Source organism: Physcomitrium patens, chromosome 8 (genome assembly GCF_059467195.1).
Source record: "Physcomitrium patens ecotype Gransden chromosome 8, ASM5946719v1, whole genome shotgun sequence".
NCBI lineage: Eukaryota > Viridiplantae > Streptophyta > Bryopsida > Funariales > Funariaceae > Physcomitrium > Physcomitrium patens.
The window spans coordinates 3,036,513-3,062,625 of NC_143417.1; positions in this window are offsets into that span (position 1 = coordinate 3,036,513).

Consider the following 26,113-nt stretch of genomic DNA (forward strand, 5'->3'; position numbering starts at 1 on the left):
CACATATATATTTTTACTTTCGTTAGAAGTAGCATCCATAATCTATCAAAATATAATAATTATATATAATTATTTCTTGATGTAGAATATATAATTGTTCTTTGAAATAGAATAGATTATTTTTAAACTTGAACTTGGAAGTATCATGAGACTTAGAAGAACTATTTTTAATGTCATAAATAAGAAGATCAAAAGACATACTTAATTGAATTTGTTTGACAAAGATTGAATTAAGAATTAATATTGATTTTATTGCTCAAAGGTAAAAATGCTCCAACTTCAAAAGAATAGTCTTATGTTGATCAAAAGTTGCATCTCTTTCTTTTGGTATAAGATAAGAATGTCTAGAAAGAGCATCTAATAAATCTTATTCTTTCCAAGTCTATAGGTGATTTGAAAATCAACTCTTGATAAATACATACTTCAATGGGCTTGGTGATGATTCAAAACATATGCTGACATAAAGTACTTGAAGCTCTATTGATCCATATATAGAATAATTAGATTAGAAGTGCTTTGTAGAAAATGATGTCATTCTTGAAATGAATCCATATTTGCAAGAAATTCTTTTTTATGAATCTCATAGTTAGTTTCAAATGTTGAAATATTTTTGGAATGATAGGCAATTGGATAGAGCTTATTATTTGCTTCCATTTGTAATAATACAACATTTATAGCAAATTTTGATGTATTTATTTTGATAAGAAATGCCTAAAAAAAATAAATGTAATAAAAAATTGGTATTGAAGTTAATATTGTCTTCAAGGCTTCAAAAGTTGTTTCTACTTCTTTGTTCCATTCAAATTTTTCTTTACATGTCTGATGTGTACAGAGAGTGACAACTTGAAAAAAATTCTTAATGAAGATTTGATAATATTTGGCAAATCTTAACAAACATTACACAACTTCAATTATTTTTGGAACCTTTCAATCTATGATAGTTTGAACCTTCTTAGGATCTATCATTAATTCTTCATTAAAAATAATGTACCCTAAAAAATCAACCTGACTAGTGTGGAATATACACTTTTTATCTTTGCATTATATACCTACATTTTTAAGTTTTTATAACATAAAATAAATATGAAGTTCATATTATTCTATATTTTTAGAGTAAATTAGAATGTCCTTTGAATAATAGATAAAATAATCATCAAAAAGTTTACAAAAGACATCATTTATGAGATCTTGAAAAGTAGCTAGTACATTTGTGAGTTCAAAAGGCATGACATTATATTCAAAATGTTCATACTTAATTTAAAAAGAAGTCTTCCACTCATCTCCTTCTTTAATATGGACTAGATTGTATACTCTTTATATATCTATTTTTATATAGATCTTTGTTTGATTGACTTGATCAAGTAGTCCCAAAATCAAAGATAAGGCATATTTATTTTTGATAGTGATTTTATTAAGTTTTTCATAATTTACTCTCATTAGTAGATATTCATCTTTTTTCTTCACAAATAAAATAGAAACTCTTGTTGTAGATTTTGAGTGGCATATGATGTTCTTAGTCAAGTTCTCATCAATGTATTTCTTTAGTGCAACCAATTCATTTAGTAATAAGTTGTAGATCAATCCAAATGGTGGTTGAATTCCTTCTTATAGATCAATTATGCAATCATAGAATTAATGCTTTGAAAGAATATTTACATCTTTCTTTTCAAAAATATCCTAAAAATCTTGATACTAGCTAGGAATATCATTTGATATGTTTCTACCATCAAAGATAGGTATTGCATATATAGCAAAAGATAGCCATTTTTTTACTGCATGCATGAAAGCATTTGTACCTACCAAAAGGATTTGGATATATTATACTTATCTATTTTTACTTCACTATCAAAATTTTAGATTAAATTACAAGAAAAATTAAGGTTATAAGAAATTAAATCTATTTGAGGATTATATTTTTTTAATCACAATAATTCTAAAATAGTTAGATTAAAAGGAAATCTTATGACATCAAATATTACTATACTATTATGATCTTTAATTGCTACATCTAAAAGAACAATCTCATAAGTAACATCTTTGAAAGACAGCAAACAATCATCTATGATTTCTACATGTATATGTTTAGTTTTCTTGATTAAAGATATTTCTTGATTTTTGACAAAATCTTATTCTTTAAAATAGGTTGAGGCTCTTGAATCTAATAATACAAAGACTTTATGATTTTTAGGTCTTAAATAGACATCTATTGTAAAATAAGGTGAAGGATTTGAGGAGAGAATAAGACCTTTATTAGGTATTGCATATGATTCTAGTTCCATAGTCTATACTATAGATATAATAGGAACCATTATTCAACACATTGTCTTCTTTAGTAATTGTACTTCTCATTTTGTGATTTTATTGCTTCTTTGGATAATGTTGAGCAGTGTTCTTAGCTTCTCTATAATATAAGCACAATCCTTCTTAATGACATTAATTTTTTTTTTCTTCCATGAGGGATTTAAAATATATTGTATTAATTTGTATTAATTTTGGTCTAGATGAATAAGTTTTTGAAAACTTAAAAATTATCCTCATTACTTGATTTATTCCTCTTTAACCAAGTCTTTATTCTTGATGCCTGTCAAATAATTGATTATCATATGCAATAGCTTAAACAATAAATTATTCTAAAGATTCAGCCTTTGACATTTTTAATAACAAATTTTTGATGTAATCCTTCAACTTATATTGAAATTGATAAATAAAAGCTTTATTATTCTAATCCACATTATAAGTAATATTTTAGAATTTAACAATATATATGGTAGTTGACTGTAATTATTGCCATAAAGATAAGAGCTTAGTCTCTATTACTCTTTTTCAATTACTTTCTTTAAATGTAGCCATAAATATTTCTACGAATGAATTTAAATCATAAAAGAATTATAAATCCTTTTCCATTAAAGATGCAAACCAAGAGAGAGCACTTCTAGATAGAAGTGTACTTATAAATCCAACTTGAATAAATCCATCAAGATATAAGTTTTTTATATGTACGCTACATAATTAGCTTGTTTTGCAAGCTATAAATATGTGGTTAACTTATTGACCAAGTTTCTATGCTACTAATCAATTACAAATACATATAAAGTCAAAATAATATCTATAAAGCTTTTAAAAAGCTTTTCTAGAAAATATTATGAAATAAATCTACTTTTACCTACTTCTACTTAATCATATAAATAAATATTATAATAAATATGTATGTCTATGATACAACTTTAGATACCGTCTTATATCAAAAACTAAATATTGTTCAATTATATTGTTAGATTAATATAAAATTTTAAACACTTAGTATATTTAATTAATCAATAACTATCAAATTTTGAATTATAGATATGACACCAATTATACAAATTAGTGTTTAAATAAATACATGTATAAATAGGCATAAGTAAATAAAAGTAAGTTAATTCTATAGTATTTGATATAGAAGCTTCCTAAAAACTTCATAGATGCTGCTTTGACTTTATAGATGTCTTTAATTAATTTTTTGGGATTAAAAACGTGGTCAACATATTGGCCATGTGCCACACATGTTATTAGCTTGAAAACTAAGCTAACTATGTGGCCCACACATAGAAAAACTTGCCTTGTAAGTCAAGGCATGTATCCTACAAAGTCAATATATATTGGAGGTCCTATAGAACGTCACTGTCGTGTTGTAACACGAGTATACCGTGAAAATATAAAGAAAGGGGACTTTTATTAATGTTCAGTTACCTCGAATATTAGGAGCAACGACCAACTCCAGTGTAAATACTGAGAGGCTAGGTTCAGTCACCCCGTTACAGTCAGCCGGGGCATACTGAAATGCTCCATTCGATTCCAATAACGGGAGTCAGCAGAAAGAGAAAGGGCCAATTCAATGACGGGTGAGCGTGGTTCGAAGAGCCAATTAGATTCAATTTCAAGACATCCAATCCAGGTCCTATTACGGGCCTCTTACCCAATATGAGACCTGATTTGGTCGGGCAACTCAATGCGGTCCAATTATGGGGACATCCAGGTCTTACTACGGGCCTCTTAGCAAATCTGACATGAAGGACCAATTTGATCTAATTACGGGAACATCCAGGTCTTACTGCGGGCCTCTTAGTCAATATGAGATCTGAATTGGTTGGACAACTCAATGTGGTCCCGATTACAAGGCTCCGATTCTATTTCAGGCTGTTCTATCCTTTGTGCCATTCTGGGAACGTCCTTTCGATAAAAGGATCTCTTAAAGGTAAAAATGGAGGAGAAAGCTCTGATGGCGGGAGCCAATTCCAGATCCAAGACGGAAAATTGAAGAAATTCAGAGGCTAGGGTTTGAAAGAGAGGAGAATTAAGGTTAAAGGGGAGGATAGGTTAAGAAATGGAAGGAAGAGAGAAGAAGTTTTTAGAAGGGTCGGAGAGCTAGCTTCATGCTTCGGGGTGGGGAAAAAAGACAAAGATTTGGGGTTTTTTTTCTTCATAGGATTTTGGAAAGACTGAGACAATCGTTGCTGAAGTCAGTGTTGTAATGGTGAATCGAGATTTTTAATAAAGTGGATTTGATTACTCTTGACTGTTTTGTGAAATCGAAGTTACGTCTATGATTGAAGAATTAAAAGGATATCTATAAGATTGAGTATGCGGAGTGAATGAAATTTTTTGGATTAATCTAACAAGACAGTCAATGGATACAAGGTTGTGAGTATAAAGCGGTATCGAAGATTAGCAGTTTGGGTTGTTTGGGGTTCTCTGTAACGTCTAGAGACCTACCGGCTGGGGTAAAAAGGATTTTGGTGAGCAGTCAAAGGACATCCATATAGATTTATGGTATATTCTTGTAGTTGTTTATATTCCAACAGTCAAAAACCGATAAACTGCTTGAATATTAGCGAATCTCCATACTATCTTCTATAGCCAGACGTCCGGCACGTTCTTGAGCAGGAAAGCACGTAATACGACATCGCCACATAGCCTCTAATAAGATAGTATATATAGAGACAAGAGCGAAGCCTTCTTCACTCTTATCAACTCTTTTCTTGCTTCCAATCTAGTTTCAAAGGTCTCTAGTTTTCTTGACTTTTGACAATATCCATTCCAATTTCTTTCTTAATATACATATCAAGTTATATCTATTTTGTCATCTTTCTTTGACAGAAGTTTCACTTGTTTATTTTTCTTTATCTTGTTCTTATCCTTGACAGATTGACAAGAGTATACTTACAATATCAAAGCTTTGTCTAATCTTGATTAAGAGTGGATTACTCCTTTTTTTTTATAAGACATAGGTACATTAGAAGTTATTGATTACCTTCTTTTAAATTAATATTATCCTTAGTATTTTTTTTATTCTCAAATCCTCTCTTCTATTTATCTTGAGCGATATGAGACATCTTCTCTTTTCAAAGTGTTATCATGACAGAACTTATTGAAATGAAGAGTGCAATGGCACAAATGCAAGAGCAATTGAGGAAGTTAATGCTTACGATGCATCAACTCAATTTACCACTACAAGGAGCAACAAGATTGGCAAGAAGTGAAGATATAGAAATAATTGGAGCTACTTCAACATCTGCACCAAATCATGTCCCTACTCCTATGGTGGAATGCCCTTCCAGTATGAGAGAACTAAGAATTGTCCTACTTGAGAAGTGTGATGGCACTAGATCAAAGTTTAGAAGCTTTATCAATCAAGTAAAACTTGTGATTGAACTTCAAAACCAAAGCTACCCAACTCCAGGATCATAAGTTAGATTCATTGGTACACTTCTTTCAGATTCAACATTATCATAGTTTTCATCTTTTCTTGAATGACATAATCTAATATTAGATCTTCTAGAGGTTTTTCTGACAGAGTTTTGATCCATGTATGGAGAACATGATGTAATTCGTGTTGCAACCAATAAGATCCATATTTTATAACAAGATAATTGATTAGTAACGTTGTATGCTTCACAATTTCAACAACTTATAATTGATATCAAGTGGGATGATGTTGCACTTATTAGCTAATTTTTCTACGGATGTCACGGCCATAATCATGTAAGCTAATAATTACATATAGAAATAGGTAGAAGTAAGTAAAAGTAGATAAAAGTAAGTTAATTCTATAATATTTAATATAGAAGCTTCCTAAAAACTTCCTAGATGCTGCTTTGACTTCATAGGTGTCTTTAATTGACTTTTTGGATTAGAAACGTGGTCAACAAGTTGGCCATGTGCCACACATGTTGTTAGCTTGAAGATCAAGCTAATTATGTGGCCCACACGTAGAAAAACTTGCCTTGTAAGTCAAGGCATGTGTCCTACAAAGTCAACACATATTGGAGGTCCTATAGAACGTCGCCACGTAGCCCCTAGTTAGATAATATATATAGAGACAAGAGTGAAGGCTTCTTCACTCTTGTCAACTCCTTTCTTGCTTCTAGTCCAAGTTCAAGAGTCTTTAGTTTCTTGTCTTGTGGCAATAGCCATTCCAGTTTCCTTTTAATATACCTACTTGTTTATATTTTGACTTATTATATCGAGATAGCCTTTTGGTGTATATTTTTCCTCATCGAGTCTTTGTCCTTGACAGATTGACAAGAGTCCACTTACAATATCAGAGCTTTGTTTTTTCTTGAGTAAGAGTGGATTACCCCTTTCTCTTGACAAGACATAAGCGTATTAGAAGTTTGCGGATTACCCACTTCTAAACTGATATTGTTCTTAGTATCTTCTTTGTTATCAAGTCTTTCTTTTCTTTTGTCTTGAGCAATATCAAACAAATTTTTCTTCTTAGTGTCATTATGGCAGAGCTTGTTGAAATGAAGAGTGCAATGGCACAAATGCAAGAGCAAATGAAGGAGTTAATGCTTGCGATGCATCAACTCAATTCACCAACACATAAAAGAATAAGAATAGCAGAAAGTGGAGATATAGAGATGATCGGAGCTGCTTCAACATCTACAACAAATCACGTTCCTTCTCCAATTGTACAACACCCTATAAGCACTAGAGAACCAAGAATTACCTTACCTGAGAAATTTGATGGTACGAGATCAAAGTTTCGAGGGTTCATCAATCAAGTACAATTGACAATTGAACTTCAACCACAAAGCTATCCAACTCCAGGATCACAAGTCAGGTTTATTGGCACTCTACTTTCTGGTTCTGCATTATCGTGGTTTTCGTCTTTTCTTGAACAACGAAATCCAATATTAGACAATTTGGAAGCTTTTTTGGCGGAGTTTTGATCTATGTATGGTGAACACGATGCAACTCGTGTTGCAACAAATAAGATCCGAATTCTGCGACAAAAAAATCGCTCAGTAACAGTATATGCTTCACAATTTCGACAACTTGCAATTGACATCAAGTCGGATGATGCTGCACTCATCAATCAATTTCTTTATGGATTGCAATACGAAGTAAAGAAATTGATGCTCAACTTACCTGATCCTCAAATTTTGAGTCAAGCAATCAATTTTGCGATAAAATGTGATAATCAACTTTTCGAATTTCGATCCGAGAATCATTCACGGGAACCTCAACGTTATTACTCAATGGCAACATCAACATCTTTGCCAAACGTACATTCAGAAGTAGAAGACATGCAAATTGACGCGGTACGTTTTAAACTCCTAACTGAGCAAGAAAAGATTCGTCGTCGTCAAGAAGGATTATATTTATATTGCAGAGAACCTAAGCACACTGCTCAACATTGTCCAAAGAAACGATGCAACTATAAAATGAGGGGTACGATGGTGAAAGAAGACAACATGTCAGAAAACGGATTCGTCCAGCTACAATAGGGACCGTGCAGCTGGAACCTTGTACAATTCCTAATGAAGGTCCTATCCTCTCCTCAGAACCCTCTCCTTGTTTTATAATAGACTTATATTTAGGACCTAAGAATTACAAAGCCTCTGCTTTATTAGATTCGGGAGCCTCAGCATGTTTTTTAGATGAACAATTTGTTAAAAGTCGTAAAATACCCTTTGTACAGAAACCTAAACTAGTACATGTAGAAGTCATAGATGGTCGTCCCTTGTCTTCTGGAGATGTCACTCATGAAACTCATCCTATAAAAGTAACAATAGACGGTCATGATAGCTACATAGCTTTTAACATAATTAAATCCCCGTCCAATCCAGTTATTTTAGGTTTATCCTGGCTAGAAGAATATAACCCTTGAATAGATTGGAATTCGCGTAAATTTGACTTTTCCTAGAGCGTTATTAATAGTTCTACCAACCAAGTAAAAAATTATAAATCTAGTATAGTAAAATCCGTACTAATATGTGCAAAAGTATTTATACACGCAGCAAAAGAAGGATCAACTTTTGCTATTTATGCTGCACCTATTTCTGAAAGCGTAAAGACTTCAATTGGCATTCCAAGTCAATATCAGGAGTATCAAGACGTTTTTGAAAAAAAGAATGCAAATATTCTTCCTGAGCATCGCCCATATGATTGTTCAATCGACCTCAAGGAAAGAACTCAGCCACCATTTGGACCAATTTACAGTTTATCGCAAGATGAGATGGCTGAACTCAAGACATATATTGACGAGAATTTAGCGAAGGATTTCATACGCCATTCAAAATCTCCAGCAGGAGCTCCAATTCTATTCGTAAAGAAAAAAGATGGATCTTTACGAATGTGTGTTGATTATCGAGGACTCAACAAGATCACAATCAAGAACAGGTATCCATTACCTTTGATATCAGGACTCCTTGACCAGTTGAATCAAGCTAAGATCTATACAAAAATAGATCTAAGAGGAGCATATAATCTAGTACGGATCAAAGAAGGAGATGAATGGAAGACTGCGTTTCGAACCAGGTATGGACATTTCGAATATAATGTCATGCCCTTTGGACTCACGAATGCACCAGCTGCTTTTCAACATCTCATGAATGATATATTTTGTGAATTCTTAGACAATTTTGTCGTCTGCTATCTAGACGATATCCTGATCTATTCTAAGAACGTCGAAGAACATGAAATACATGTTTGTCAAGTATTACAAAAACTTAGAAATGCAGGATTGTACGCCAAGATGGAAAAGTGTGTATTTCATACTACTCAAGTTGACTTTTTAGGATACATCATTTCAAATGATGGTCTCATGATGGATTCTAAGAAAGTCCAAACAATCATGGATTGGAAGATTCCAAGGACAGTAAGAGATGTCCAATGTTTCTTGGGATTTGCCAATTACTATCGGATCTTCATCAAAGATTTCTCACGAGTTGTAGCTCCACTTACAGGCTTGACTAGTAAAGATAAATTTCTATGGAATCAAGAAGCGGATGTAGCATTTGAAGCCTTGAAGACATCGTTTGTCTCTATACCAGTCTTATATCGTGTTGACTTCTCCAAGGCATTTTTTATGGAAACAGATGCATCCGATTTTGCCTTGGGTGCAGTTTTATCACAAATGGGAACAGATGACAAACTTCATCCGATAGCTTTTCATTCAAGAAAATTCTCAGCAACTGAGATCAATTATGAGATCCACGATAAAGAACTTCTTGCGATCGTGGATTCCTTTCAAGAATGGCGTCATTATCTAGAAGGCGCTTCTAGTCCAGTCACTGTGTATACAGATCACAAGAACCTCGAGTATTTCATGTCAGCACGCGTGTTGAATCGTCGTCAAGCTCGTTGGAGTATGTCTTTGTCAAGATTCGAGTTCATTATCACTTATCGGCCAGGAAAACAACAAGGTTTGTCTGATGCCCTATCTAGACGTTCTTATTTTGCACCAAAAGAAGGAGATGCAGCTTTTGAGCAACAAAAAACGGTCCTCTTGAAATTGAAGATATTTCATCTCCAAGCAATGAAATCAACATTGACTGTTGATTCAACTTTTGTCAAGCAAATCCAGTCCAGTATGTCCTGAGACCCTCTTGTTTATGATATCGAGAATAATTCCTCCAAGTCTCATGATCCTTCTAAGTTCGAGTTCAAGTATAATCTATTATACTTTGAAGGACGCTTATATATTCCAGAAGGAGAAGCACGTTTACGTGTTCTTCAAGCACGTCATGAATTTCCAGTAGCAGGGCACTTTGGATATAATAAGACTTTGGAATTCATATCAAGAGATTTTTGGTGGCCACAAATGTGGAAGTCAGTCAAAGACTTTGTACAATCATGTGATATTTGTTCAAGATCAAAAATTCCTCGTCATCGACCTTACGGACTTCTTCAGCCATAACCTATACCAAAACAACCATGGTCTTCTGTTTCTATGGATTTCATCACAGATCTTCCAAGCTCAAGATCTTATGATTCTATATTTGTGATAGTAGATCGTTTCACCAAGATGGCACATTTTGTGCCATCTACAAAATCTATCACAGGTGAAGAAACAGCTAAGCTTTTCATTGATAATATCTATCGCTATCATGGATTACCTAAAGATATCATATCAGATAGGGAAACTCAATTTGTGTCAAGATTTTGGAGGACCCTTTTCAAGATTTTAAAAGTGGACATAAAGCTATCTTCGGCTTTCCATCCTCAAACTGATGGACAAACAGAGCGCGTAAACCAAGTCTTCGAGCAATATTTAAGGTGTACTATCAACTACCAACAAGATGATTGGACAACCCTTCTGCCATTGGCAGAGTTTGCTTATAATAATACGGTACATTCTTCCACGCAACAAACACCTTTCTTTGCCAATTATGGCTATCATCTACGACTTGATACTTTTGATTTTTCAAAAGTTGATAATCCTGCAGCAGAAGATATGGCAAATCGGTTGTCAGAGTTACATGCAATAATGAAGACGCAATTGAAGGAAGCTCAAGAACGACAAAAGATAAACGCAGATCTATATCGTAAGGAGCAACTACAAATCAACGTGGGTGATAAGGTATGGCTACTTCGTCGCAATATCAAGACTACTCGACCTTGTGATAAGTTGGACTATCGTAGGCTTGGCCCCTTTTTTGTTTCTGAACAGATCAACCTAGTTGCATATCGGTTACATCTACCGGAGTCAATGAAGATCCATCCTATATTCCACATGTCTCTTCTTGAACCATATAAGACAGTGGATATACAAGGAAGAAGACAAATGCCACCGCCTCCTATAGAAGTAGATAATAATGAAGAATTTGAGATAGAAGAGATATTAGACTCAAGGCGGCGCCGAAATAAGCTGGAATATCTTGTTCATTGGCGCGGATATGATATTAGTGAACGCTCATGGGAGCCATCCAGGAATCTAGCAAATGCATCAGCTAAAGTCAAAGTTTTTCATCAACGACATCCATCAAAACCAAGATGAAAATCTCTCTTATAAAAGAGACAAGATTGAGGCAAGATAACATTCAATTTCCTATCCTTGTTTGTAACTTCTTTGCATTTGTGACGCTAATTAGATGGAGAGCCAACAACTTGTGGATTCAACTCAAGAACCTTCGTTTGCTGACCTGCCGGACGAGACATTACGATTGTCACAACCTTCAAGACGATACAATCGAGATGAAGATCTTCAAGAACGACATGTTCTTCCTCGAATAGATGGTGAGATACAACGCGTTTGGTATCACGATTTGGGAAGGGACTCTCGATGTTTGGTGATTTTGCTAGAGGTAGGAACAACTCCTGATGGTGTTCCGAATATTCTATTTGAAGGAAGTTACGAAGGCCTCAACAATGATCAAATAACTGGGTGGTCTTCCCGCCCTGGTATGGGACACTACCGATGGTTGAGAGGCCCTATCAATCATCTTCGAAGAGAACAGAGATCAGAGTATGTGGCAAATACAATTCGTCGCATCATAGATTTCCTCAACATATGATGACCGCTCCTCGTGGAACTCGTCTCTACAAAAGGGGGTAATGTCACGGCCATAATCATGTAAGCTAATAATTACATATCGAAATAGGTAGAAGTAAGTAAAAGTAGATAAAAGTAAGTTAATTCTATAATATTTAATATAGAAGCTTCCTAAAAACTTCCTAGACGCTGCTTTGACTTCATAGGTGTCTTTAATTGACTTTTTGGATTAGAAACGTGGTCAACAAGTTGGCCATGTGCCACACATGTTGTTAGCTTGAAGATCAAGCTAACTATGTGGCCCACACGTAGAAAAACTTGCCTTGTAAGTCAAGGCATGTGTCCTACAAAGTCAACACATATTGGAGGTCCTATAGAACGTCGCCACGTAGCCCCTAGTTAGATAATATATATAGAGACAAGAGTGAAGGCTTCTTCACTCTTGTCAACTCCTTTCTTGCTTCTAGTCCAAGTTCAAGAGTCTTTAGTTTCTTGTCTTGTGGCAATAGCCATTCCAGTTTCCTTTTAATATACCTACTTGTTTATATTTTGACTTATTATATCGAGATAGCTTTTTGGTATATATTTTTCCTCATCGAGTCTTTGTCCTTGACAACGGATTACAATATGAGGTAAAAAAATTAATGCACAACTTACCTGATCTTCAAACATTGAGTCAAGCAATTGTCTTTGCTTCGAAGTACAAAAATCACCTTTTTGAATTCCGATCTGAGAACTGCACAAGTGAACCTCAACGTTATTTTAATTCAATAGCAATACCAACATCTCTTCAACACATACATTCGAAAGTAGAGGATATGCAAATTGATGTGGTACGTTTCAAACCTATTACTGAGTAAGAAAAGACTTGTCGTCGTCAAGAAGGATTATGCTTATATTATAGAGAACCTATACACAGTGCTTAACATTGTCCAAAGAAATAACGCAACCATAAAATGAAGAGTACGGCAATCAAAATAGATAGCATGTCAAAAAACAAATTTGTCCAACTACAATAGGGACCCTTGTCGTATTACGTGCTTTTCTGCTCGAGAACGCCCCGCGCATCTCACTGTAGAAGGTAGTATGGAGATTCGCCGATAGTCAAGCAGTCTATCAGTTTTTGACTGCTGGAATATAAACGACTGCAACAATGTACCGTAAATCTATACGGGTGCTCTTCGACTGCTTGTCGAAGTCCTTTTTGCCCCAGCCGGTAGGTCTCTAGACGTTACAGAGAACCCCGTACAACCCAAACTGTTAACCTTTAATACTGCTTTGTACTTATGATCTTGTATCCACTGACTGTCTTGTTAGATTAACCCAATAAATTTCATTCACTCCGCATACTCAATCCTATAGACACCCTTTTAATCCTTCAATCACAGACGTAACTCGATTTCACAAAACAGTCAAGAGTATTCAAACCCACTTCATTTAAAAATCCCGATTCACCATTACAACACTGACTTCAGCAGCGATTGCCTCAGTCTTCCCCAAAACTCTACGAAGAAGAAAAATCCAAATTCTATGTCTTTCCTTCCCCGACCCGAAGCATGAAGCTCCTCTCTCTAATTCCCCTGATCTTCAAAAAACCTCCAATGAAAACCGAACTAGTAACCTTGCAGAAGCTTGAAAACTAGCTCCCCCCTCGATTTCCCTCAAAAAAAAAAAAACCACCACTTATGTCGTATTACGTGCTTTCCTCCTCGAGAACGCGCCGGGCGTCTGGCTGTAGAAGGTAGTATGGAGATTCGCCGATAGTCAAGCAGTCTATCAGTTTTTGACTGCTGGAATATAAACGACTGCAACAATGTAGCGTAAATCTATACGGGTGCTCTTCGACTGCTTGTCGAAGTCCTTTTTGCCCCAGCCGGTAGGTCTCTAGACGTTACAGAGAACCCCGTACAACCCAAACTGTTAACCTTCAATACTGCTTTGTACTTATGATCTTGTATCCACTGACTGTCTTGTTAGATTAATCCAATAAATTTCATTCACTCCGCATACTCAATCCTATAGACACCCTTTTAATCCTTCAATCACAGACGTAACTCGATTTCACAAAACAGTCAAGAGTATTCAAACCCACTTTATTTAAAAATCCCAATTCACCATTACAACACTGACTTCAGCAGCGATTGCCTCAGTCTTCCCCAAAACTCTACGAAGAAGAAAAATCCAAATTCTATGTCTTTCCTTCCCCGACCCGAAGCATGAAGCTCCTCTCTCTAATTCCCCTGATCTTCAAAAAACCTCCAATGAAAACCGAACTGGTAACCTTGAAGAAGCTTGAAAACTAGCTCCCCCCTCGATTTCCCTCAAAAAAAAAAAAAACCACCACTTATGTCGTATTACGTGCTTTCCTCCTCGAGAACGCGCCGGGCGTCTGGCTGTAGAAGGTAGTATGGAGATTCGCCGATAGTCAAGCAGTCTATTAGTTTTTGACTGGTGGAATATAAACGACTGCAACAATGTACCATAAATCTATACGGGTGCTCTTCGACTGCTTGTCGAAGTCCTTTTTGCCCCAGCCGGTAGGTCTCTAGACGTTACAGAGAACCCCGTACAACCCAAACTGTTAACCTTCAATACTGCTTTGTACTTATGATCTTGTATCCACTGACTGTCTTGTTAGATTAACCCAATAAATTTTCATCACTCCGCATACTCAATCCTATAGACACCCTTTTTAATCCTTCAATCACAGACGTAACTCGATTTCACAAAACAGTCAAGAGTATTCAAACCCACTTTATTTAAAAATCCCAATTCACCATTACAACACTGACTTCAGCAGCGATTGCCTCAGTCTTCCCCAAAACTCTACGAAGAAGAAAAATCCAAATTCTATGTCTATCCTTCCCGGACCCGAAGCATGAAGCTCCTCTCTCTAATTCCCCTGATCTTCAAAAAACCTCCAATGAAAACCGAACTGGTAACCTTGCAGAAGCTTGAAAACTAGCTCCCCCCTCGATTTCCCTCAAAAAAAAAAAAAACCACCACTTATGTCGTATTACGTGCTTTCCTCCTCGAGAACGCGCCGGGCGTCTGGCTGTAGAAGGTAGTATGGAGATTCGCCGATAGTCAAGCAGTCTATTAGTTTTTGACTGGTGGAATATAAACGACTGCAACAATGTACCATAAATCTATACGGGTGCTCTTCGACTGCTTGTCGAAGTCCTTTTTGCCCCAGCCGGTAGGTCTCTAGACGTTACAGAGAACCCCGTACAACCCAAACTGTTAACCTTCAATACTGCTTTGTACTTATGATCTTGTATCCACTGACTGTCTTGTTAGATTAACCCAATAAATTTTCATCACTCCGCATACTCAATCCTATAGACACCCTTTTTAATCCTTCAATCACAGACGTAACTCGATTTCACAAAACAGTCAAGAGTATTCAAACCCACTTTATTTAAAAATCCCAATTCACCATTACAACACTGACTTCAGCAGCGATTGCCTCAGTCTTCCCCAAAACTCTACGAAGAAGAAAAATCCAAATTCTATGTCTATCCTTCCCGGACCCGAAGCATGAAGCTCCTCTCTCTAATTCCCCTGATCTTCAAAAAACCTCCAATGAAAACCGAACTGGTAACCTTGCAGAAGCTTGAAAACTAGCTCCCCCCTCGATTTCCCTCAAAAAAAAAAAAAACCACCACTTATGTCGTATTACGTGCTTTCCTCCTCGAGAACGCGCCGGGCGTCTGGCTGTAGAAGGTAGTATGGAGATTCGCCGATAGTCAAGCAGTCTATTAGTTTTTGACTGGTGGAATATAAACGACTGCAACAATGTACCATAAATCTATACGGGTGCTCTTCGACTGCTTGTCGAAGTCCTTTTTGCCCCAGCCGGTAGGTCTCTAGACGTTACAGAGAACCCCGTACAACCCAAACTGTTAACCTTCAATACTGCTTTGTACTTATGATCTTGTATCCACTGACTGTCTTGTTAGATTAACCCAATAAATTTCATTCACTCCGCATACTCAATCCTATAAACACCCTTTTAATCCTTCAATCACAGACGTAACTCGATTTCACAAAACAGTCAAGAGTATTCAAACCCACTTTATTTAAAAATCCCAATTCACCATTACAACACTGACTTCAGCAGCGATTGCCTCAGTCTTCCCCAAAACTCTACGAAGAAGAAAAATCCAAATTCTATGTCTTTCCTTCCCCGACCCGAAGCATGAAGCTCCTCTCTCTAATTCCCCTGATCTTCAAAAAACCTCCAATGAAAACCGAACTGGTAACCTTGAAGAAGCTTGAAAACTAGCTCCCCCCTCGATTTCCCTCAAAAAAAAAAAAAACCACCACTTATGTCGTATTACGTGCTTTCCTCCTCGAGAACGCGCCGGGCGTCTGGCTGTAGAAGGTAGTATGGAGATTCGCCGATAGTCAAGCAGTCTATTAGTTTTTGACTGGTGGAATATAAACGACTGCAACAATGTACCATAAATCTATACGGGTGCTCTTCGACTGCTTGTCGAAGTCCTTTTTGCCCCAGCCGGTAGGTCTCTAGACGTTACAGAGAACCCCGTACAACCCAAACTGTTAACCTTCAATACTGCTTTGTACTTATGATCTTGTATCCACTGACTGTCTTGTTAGATTAACCCAATAAATTTTCATCACTCCGCATACTCAATCCTATAGACACCCTTTTTAATCCTTCAATCACAGACGTAACTCGATTTCACAAAACAGTCAAGAGTATTCAAACCCACTTTATTTAAAAATCCCAATTCACCATTACAACACTGACTTCAGCAGCGATTGCCTCAGTCTTCCCCAAAACTCTACGAAGAAGAAAAATCCAAATTCTATGTCTATCCTTCCCGGACCCGAAGCATGAAGCTCCTCTCTCTAATTCCCCTGATCTTCAAAAAACCTCCAATGAAAACCGAACTGGTAACCTTGCAGAAGCTTGAAAACTAGCTCCCCCCTCGATTTCCCTCAAAAAAAAAAAAAAGCGATTGCCTCAGTCTTCACCAAAACTCTACGAAGAAGAAAAATCCAAATTCTATGTCTTTTCTTCCCCGACCCGAAGCTTGAAGCTCCTCTCTCTAATTCCCCTGATCTTCAAAAAAACCTCCAATGAAAACCGAACTGGTAACCTTGCAGAAGCTTGAAAACTAGCTCCCCCCTCGATTTCCTTCAAAAAAAAAAAAAACCACCACTTATGTCGTATTACGTGCTTTCCTCCTCGAGAACGCGCCGGGCGTCTGGCTGTAGAAGGTAGTATGGAGATTCACCGATAGTCAAGCAGTCTATCAGTTTTTGACTGCTGGAATATAAACGACTGCAACAATGTACCGTAAATCTATACGGGTGCTCTTCGACTGCTTGTCGAAGTCCTTTTTGCCCCAGCCGGTAGGTCTCTAGACGTTACAGAGAACCCCGTACAACCCAAACTGTTAACCTTCAATACTGCTTTGTACTTATGATCTTGTATCCACTGATTGTCTTGTTAGATTAACCCAATAAATTTCATTCACTCCGCATACTCAATCCTATAGACACCCTTTTAATCCTTCAATCACAGACGTAACTCGATTTCACAAAACAGTCAAGAGTATTCAAACCCACTTCATTTAAAAATCTCGATTCACCATTACAACACTGACTTTAGCAGCGATTGCCTCAGTCTTCTCCAAAACTCTACGAAGAAGAAAAATCCAAATTCTATGTCTTTTCTTCCCCGACCCGAAGCTTGAAGCTCCTCTCTCTAATTCCCCTGATCTTCAAAAAAACCTCCAATGAAAACCGAACTGGTAACCTTGCAGAAGCTTGAAAACTAGCTCCCCCCTCGATTTCCTTCAAAAAAAAAAAAAACCACCACTTATGTCGTATTACGTGCTTTCCTCCTCGAGAACGTGCCGAGCGTCTGGCTGTAGAAGGTAGTATGGAGATTCACCGATAGTCAAGCAGTCTATCAGTTTTTGACTGCTGGAATATAAACGACTGCAACAATGTACCGTAAATCTATACGGGTGCTCTTCGACTGCTTGTCGAAGTCCTTTTTGCCCCAGCCGGTAGGTCTCTAGACGTTACAGAGAACCCCGTACAACCCAAACTGTTAACCTTCAATACTGCTTTGTACTTATGATCTTGTATCCACTGACTGTCTTGTTAGATTAACCCAATAAATTTCATTCACTCCGCATACTCAATCCTATAGACACCCTTTTAATCCTTCAATCACAGACGTAACTCGATTTCACAAAACAGTCAAGAGTATTCAAACCCACTTCATTTAAAAATCCCGATTCACCATTACAACACTGACTTCAGCAGCGATTGCCTCAGTCTTCCCCAAAACTCTACGAAGAAGAAAAATCCAAATTCTATGTCTTTTCTTCCCCGACCCGAAGCATGAAGCTCCTCTCTCTAATTCCCCTGATCTTCAAAAAACCTCCAATGAAAACCGAACTGGTAACCTTGCAGAAGCTTGAAAACTAGCTCCCCCCTCGATTTCCTTCAAAAAAAAAAAAAACCACCACTTATGTCGTATTACGTGCTTTCCTCCTCGAGAACGCGCCGGGCGTCTGGCTGTAGAAGGTAGTATGGAGATTCACCGATAGTCAAGCAGTATATCAGTTTTTGACTGCTGGAATATAAACGACTGCAACAATGTACCGTAAATCTATACGGGTGCTCTTTGACTGCTTGTCGAAGTCCTTTTTGCCCCAGCCGGTAGGTCTCTAGACGTTACAGAGAACCCCGTACAACCCAAACTGTTAACCTTCAATACTGCTTTGTACTTATGATCTTGTATCCACTGACTGTCTTGTTAGATTAACCCAATAAATTTCATTCACTCCGCATACTCAATCCTATAGACACCCTTTTAATCCTTCAATCACAGACGTAACTCGATTTCACAAAACAGTCAAGAGTATTCAAACCCACTTCATTTAAAAATCCCGATTCACCATTACAACACTGACTTCAGCAGCGATTGCCTCAGTCTTCCCCAAAACTCTACGAAGAAGAAAAATCCAAATTCTATGTCTTTTCTTCCCCGACCCGAAGCTTGAAGCTCCTCTCTCTAATTCCCCTGATCTTCAAAAAACCTCCAATGAAAACCGAATTGGTAACCTTGCAGAAGCTTGAAAACTAGCCCCCCCCTCGATTTCCCTCAAAAAAAAAAAAAAACCACCACTTATGTCGTATTACGTGCTTTCCTCCTCGAGAACGCGCCGGGCGTCTGGCTGTAGAAGGTAGTATGGAGATTCGCCGATAGTCAAGCAGTCTATTAGTTTTTGACTGCTGGAATATAAACGACTGCAACAATGTACAGTAAATCTATACGGGTGCTCTTCGACTGCTTGTCGAAGTCCTTTTTGCCCCAGCCGGTAGGTCTCTAGACGTTACAGAGAACCCCGTACAACCCAAACTGTTAACCTTCAATACTGCTTTGTACTTATGATCTTGTATCCACTGACTGTCTTGTTAGATTAACCCAATAAATTTCATTCACTCCGCATACTCAATCCTATAGACACCCTTTTAATCCTTCAATCACAGACGTAACTCGATTTCACAAAACAGTCAAGAGTATTCAAACCCACTTCATTTAAAAATCCCGATTCACCATTACAACACTGACTTCAGCAGCGATTGCCTCAGTCTTCCCCAAAACTCTACGAAGAAGAAAAATCCAAATTCTATGTCTTTTCTTCCCCGACCCGAAGCTTGAAGCTCCTCTCTCTAATTCCCCTGATCTTCAAAAAACCTCCAATGAAAACCGAATTGGTAACCTTGCAGAAGCTTGAAAACTAGCCCCCCCCTCGATTTCCCTCAAAAAAAAAAAAAAACCACCACTTATGTCGTATTACGTGCTTTCCTCCTCGAGAACGCGCCGGGCGTCTGGCTGTAGAAGGTAGTATGGAGATTCGCCGATAGTCAAGCAGTCTATCAGTTTTTGACTGCTGGAATATAAACGACTGCAACAATGTACCGTAAATCTATACGGGTGCTCTTCGACTGCTTGTCGAAGTCCTTTTTGCCCCAGCCGGTAGGTCTCTAGACGTTACAGAGAACCCCGTACAACCCAAACTGTTAACCTTCAATACTGCTTTGTACTTATGATCTTGTATCCACTGACTGTCTTGTTAGATTAACCCAATAAATTTCATTCACTCCGCATACTCAATCCTATAGACACCCTTTTAATCCTTCAATCACAGACGTAACTCGATTTCACAAAACAGTCAAGAGTATTCAAACCCACTTCATTTAAAAATCCCGATTCACCATTACAACACTGACTTCAGCAGCGATTGCCTCAGTCTTCCCCAAAACTCTACGAAGAAGAAAAATCCAAATTCTATGTCTTTTCTTCCCCGACCCGAAGCATGAAGCTCCTCTCTCTAATTCCCCTGATCTTCAAAAAACCTCCAATGAAAACCGAACTGGTAACCTTGCAGAAGCTTGAAAACTAGCTCCCCCCTCGATTTCCTTCAAAAAAAAAAAAACCACCACTTATGTCGTATTACGTGCTTTCCTCCTCGAGAACGCGCCGGGCGTCTGGCTGTAGAAGGTAGTATGGAGATTCACCGATAGTCAAGCAGTATATCAGTTTTTGACTGCTGGAATATAAACGACTACAACAATGTACCGTAAATCTATACGGGTGCTCTTTGACTGCTTGTCGAAGTCCTTTTTGCCCCAGCCGGTAGGTCTCTAGACGTTACAGAGAACCCCGTACAACCCAAACTGTTAACCTTCAATACTGCTTTGTACTTATGATCTTGTATCCACTGACTGTCTTGTTAGATTAACCCAATAAATTTCATTCACTCCGCATACTCAATCCTATAGACACCCTTTTAATCCTTCAATCACAGACGTAACTCGATTTCACAAAACAGTCAAGAGTATTCAAACCCACTTCATTTAAAAATCCCGATTCACCATTACAACACTGACTTCAGCAGCGATTGCCTCAGTCTTCTCCAAAACTCTACGAAGAAGAAAAATCCAAATTCTATGTCTTTTCTTCCCCGACCCGAAGCTTGAAGCTCCTCTCTCTAATTCCCCTGATCTTCAAAAAAACCTCCAATGAAAACCGAACTGGTAACCTTGCAGAAGCTTGAAAACTAGCTCCCCCCTCGATTTCCTTCAAAAAAAAAAAAAAACCACCACTTATGTCGTATTACGTGCTTTCCTCCTCGAGAACGCGCCGGGCGTCTGGCTGTAGAAGGTAGTATGGAGATTCACCGATAGTCAAGCAGTCTATCAGTTTTTGACTGCTGGAATATAAACGACTGCAACAATGTACCGTAAATCTATACGGGTGCTCTTCGACTGCTTGTCGAAGTCCTTTTTGCCCCAGCCGGTAGGTCTCTAGACGTTACAGAGAACCCCGTACAACCCAAACTGTTAACCTTCAATACTGCTTTGTACTTATGATCTTGTATCCACTGATTGTCTTGTTAGATTAACCCAATAAATTTCATTCACTCCGCATACTCAATCCTATAGACACCCTTTTAATCCTTCAATCACAGACGTAACTCGATTTCACAAAACAGTCAAGAGTATTCAAACCCACTTCATTTAAAAATCTCGATTCACCATTACAACACTGACTTCAGCAGCGATTGCCTCAGTCTTCCCCAAAACTCTACGAAGAAGAAAAATCCAAATTCTATGTCTTTTCTTCCCCGACCCGAAGGTTGAAGCTCCTCTCTCTAATTCCCCTGATCTTCATAAAAACCTCCAATGAAAACCGAACTGGTAACCTTGCAGAAGCTTGAAAACTAGCTCCCCCCTCGATTTCCTTCAAAAAAAAAAAAACCACCACTTATGTCGTATTACGTGCTTTCCTCCTCGAGAACGCGCCGGGCGTCTGGCTGTAGAAGGTAGTATGGAGATTCACCGATAGGCTAGCAGTCTATCAGTTTTTGACTGCTGGAATATAAACGACTGCAACAATGTACCGTAAATCTATACGGGTGCTCTTCGACTGCTTGTCGAAGTCCTTTTTGCCCCAGCCGGTAGGTCTCTAGACGTTACAGAGAACCCCGTACAACCCAAACTGTTAACCTTCAATACTGCTTTGTACTTATGATCTTGTATCCACTGACTGTCTTGTTAGATTAACCCAATAAATTTCATTCACTCCGCATACTCAATCCTATAGACACCCTTTTAATCCTTCAATCACAGACGTAACTCGATTTCACAAAACAGTCAAGAGTATTCAAACCCACTTCATTTAAAAATCCCGATTCACCATTACAACACTGACTTCAGCAGCGATTGCCTCAGTCTTCACCAAAACTCTACGAAGAAGAAAAATCCAAATTCTATGTCTTTTCTTCCCCGACCCGAAGCTTGAAGCTCCTCTCTCTAATTCCCCTGATCTTCAAAAAAACCTCCAATGAAAACCGAACTGGTAACCTTGCAGAAGCTTGAAAACTAGCTCCCCCCTCGATTTCCTTCAAAAAAAAAAAAAACCACCACTTATGTCGTATTACGTGCTTTCCTCCTCGAGAACGCGCCGGGCGTCTGGCTGTAGAAGGTAGTATGGAGATTCACCGATAGTCAAGCAGTCTATCAGTTTTTGACTGCTGGAATATAAACGACTGCAACAATGTACCGTAAATCTATACGGGTGCTCTTCGACTGCTTGTCGAAGTCCTTTTTGCCCCAGCCGGTAGGTCTCTAGACGTTACAGAGAACCCCGTACAACCCAAACTGTTAACCTTCAATACTGCTTTGTACTTATGATCTTGTATCCACTGATTGTCTTGTTAGATTAACCCAATAAATTTCATTCACTCCGCATACTCAATCCTATAGACACCCTTTTAATCCTTCAATCACAGACGTAACTCGATTTCACAAAACAGTCAAGAGTATTCAAACCCACTTCATTTAAAAATCTCGATTCACCATTACAACACTGACTTTAGCAGCGATTGCCTCAGTCTTCTCCAAAACTCTACGAAGAAGAAAAATCCAAATTCTATGTCTTTTCTTCCCCGACCCGAAGCTTGAAGCTCCTCTCTCTAATTCCCCTGATCTTCAAAAAAACCTCCAATGAAAACCGAACTGGTAACCTTGCAGAAGCTTGAAAACTAGCTCCCCCCTCGATTTCCTTCAAAAAAAAAAAAAACCACCACTTATGTCGTATTACGTGCTTTCCTCCTCGAGAACGCGCCGGGCGTCTGGCTGTAGAAGGTAGTATGGAGATTCACCGATAGTCAAGCAGTCTATCAGTTTTTGACTGCTGGAATATAAACGACTGCAACAATGTACCGTAAATCTATACGGGTGCTCTTCGACTGCTTGTCGAAGTCCTTTTTGCCCCAGCCGGTAGGTCTCTAGACGTTACAGAGAACCCCGTACAACCCAAACTGTTAACCTTCAATACTGCTTTGTACTTATGATCTTGTATCCACTGACTGTCTTGTTAGATTAACCCAATAAATTTCATTCACTCCGCATACTCAATCCTATAGACACCCTTTTAATCCTTCAATCACAGACGTAACTCGATTTCACAAAACAGTCAAGAGTATTCAAACCCACTTCATTTAAAAATCTCGATTCACCATTACAACACTGACTTCAGCAGCGATTGCCTCAGTCTTCTCCAAAACTCTACGAAGAAGAAAAATCCAAATTCTATGTCTTTTCTTCCCCGACCCGAAGCTTGAAGCTCCTCTCTCTAATTCCCCTGATCTTCAAAAAAACCTCCAATGAAAACCGAACTGGTAACCTTGCAGAAGCTTGAAAACTAGCTCCCCCCTCGATTTCCTTCAAAAAAAAAAAAAACCACCACTTATGTCGTATTACGTGCTTTCCTCCTCGAGAACGCGCCGGGCGTCTGGCTGTAGAAGGTAGTATGGAGATTCGCCGATAGTCAAGCAGTCTATTAGTTTTTGACTGCTGGAATATAAACGACTGCAACAATGTACCATAAATCTATACGGGTGCTCTTCGACTGCTTGTCGAAGTCCTTTTTGCCCCAGCCGGTAGGTCTCTAGACGTTACAGAGAACCCCGTACAACCCAAACTGTTAACCTTCAATACTGCTTTGTACTTATGATCTTGTATCCACTGATTGTCTTGTTAGATTAACCCAATAAATTTCATTCACTCCGCATACTCAATCCTATAGACACCCTTTTAATCCTTCAATCACAGACGTAACTCGATTTCACAAAACAGTCAAGAGTATTCAAACCCACTTCATTTAAAAATCCCGATTCACCATTACAACACTGACTTCAGCAGCGATTGCCTCAGTCTTCTCCAAAACTCTACGAAGAAGAAAAATCCAAATTCTATGTCTTTTCTTCCCCGACCCGAAGCTTGAAGCTCCTCTCTCTAATTCCCCTGATCTTCAAAAAAACCTCCAATGAAAACCGAACTGGTAACCTTGCAGAAGCTTGAAAACTAGCTCCCCCCTCGATTTCCTTCAAAAAAAAAAAAAACCACCACTTATGTCGTATTACGTGCTTTCCTCCTCGAGAACGCGCCGGGCGTCTGGCTATAGAAGGTAGTATGGAGATTCGCCGATAGTCAAGCAGTCTATCAGTTTTTGACTGCTGGAATATAAACGACTGCAACAATGTACCGTAAATCTATACGGGTGCTCTTCGACTGCTTGTCGAAGTCCTTTTTGCCCCAGCCGGTAGGTCTCTAGACGTTACAGAGAACCCCGTACAACCCAAACTGTTAACCTTCAATACTGCTTTGTACTTATGATCTTGTATCCACTGACTGTCTTGTTAGATTAACCCAATAAATTTCATTCACTCCGCATACTCAATCCTATAGACACCCTTTTAATCCTTCAATCACAGACGTAACTCGATTTCACAAAACAGTCAAGAGTATTCAAACCCACTTCATTTAAAAATCCCGATTCACCATTACAACACTGACTTCAGCAGCGATTGCCTCAGTCTTCACCAAAACTCTACGAAGAAGAAAAATCCAAATTCTATGTCTTTTCTTCCCCGACCCGAAGCTTGAAGCTCCTCTCTCTAATTCCCCTGATCTTCAAAAAAACCTCCAATGAAAACCGAACTGGTAACCTTGCAGAAGCTTGAAAACTAGCTCCCCCCTCGATTTCCTTCAAAAAAAAAAAAAAACCACCACTTATGTCGTATTACGTGCTTTCCTCCTCGAGAACGCGCCGGGCGTCTGGCTGTAGAAGGTAGTATGGAGATTCACCGATAGTCAAGCAGTCTATCAGTTTTTGACTGCTGGAATATAAACGACTGCAACAATGTACCGTAAATCTATACGGGTGCTCTTCGACTGCTTGTCGAAGTCCTTTTTGCCCCAGCCGGTAGGTCTCTAGACGTTACAGAGAACCCCGTACAACCCAAACTGTTAACCTTCAATACTGCTTTGTACTTATGATCTTGTATCCACTGATTGTCTTGTTAGATTAACCCAATAAATTTCATTCACTCCGCATACTCAATCCTATAGACACCCTTTTAATCCTTCAATCACAGACGTAACTCGATTTCACAAAACAGTCAAGAGTATTCAAACCCACTTCATTTAAAAATCTCGATTCACCATTACAACACTGACTTCAGCAGCGATTGCCTCAGTCTTCTCCAAAACTCTACGAAGAAGAAAAATCCAAATTCTATGTCTTTTCTTCCCCGACCCGAAGCTTGAAGCTCCTCTCTCTAATTCCCCTGATCTTCAAAAAAACCTCCAATGAAAACGGAACTGGTAACCTTGCAGAAGCTTGAAAACAAGCTCCCCCCTCGATTTCCTTCAAAAAAAAAAAAAACCACCACTTATGTCGTATTACGTGCTTTCCTCCTCGAGAACGCGCCGGGCGTCTGGCTGTAGAAGGTAGTATGGAGATTCGCCGATAGTCAAGCAGTCTATTAGTTTTTGACTGCTGGAATATAAACGACTGCAACAATGTACCATAAATCTATACGGGTGCTCTTCGACTGCTTGTCGAAGTCCTTTTTGCCCCAGCCGGTAGGTCTCTAGACGTTACAGAGAACCCCGTACAACCCAAACTGTTAACCTTCAATACTGCTTTGTACTTATGATCTTGTATCCACTGACTGTCTTGTTAGATTAACCCAATAAATTTCATTCACTCCGCATACTCAATCCTATAGACACCCTTTTAATCCTTCAATCACAGACGTAACTCGATTTCACAAAACAGTCAAGAGTATTCAAACCCACTTCATTTAAAAATCCCGATTCACCATTACAACACTGACTTCAGCAGCGATTGCCTCAGTCTTCCCCAAAACTCTACGAAGAAGAAAAATCCAAATTCTATGTCTTTTCTTCCCCGACCCGAAGCATGAAGCTCCTCTCTCTAATTCC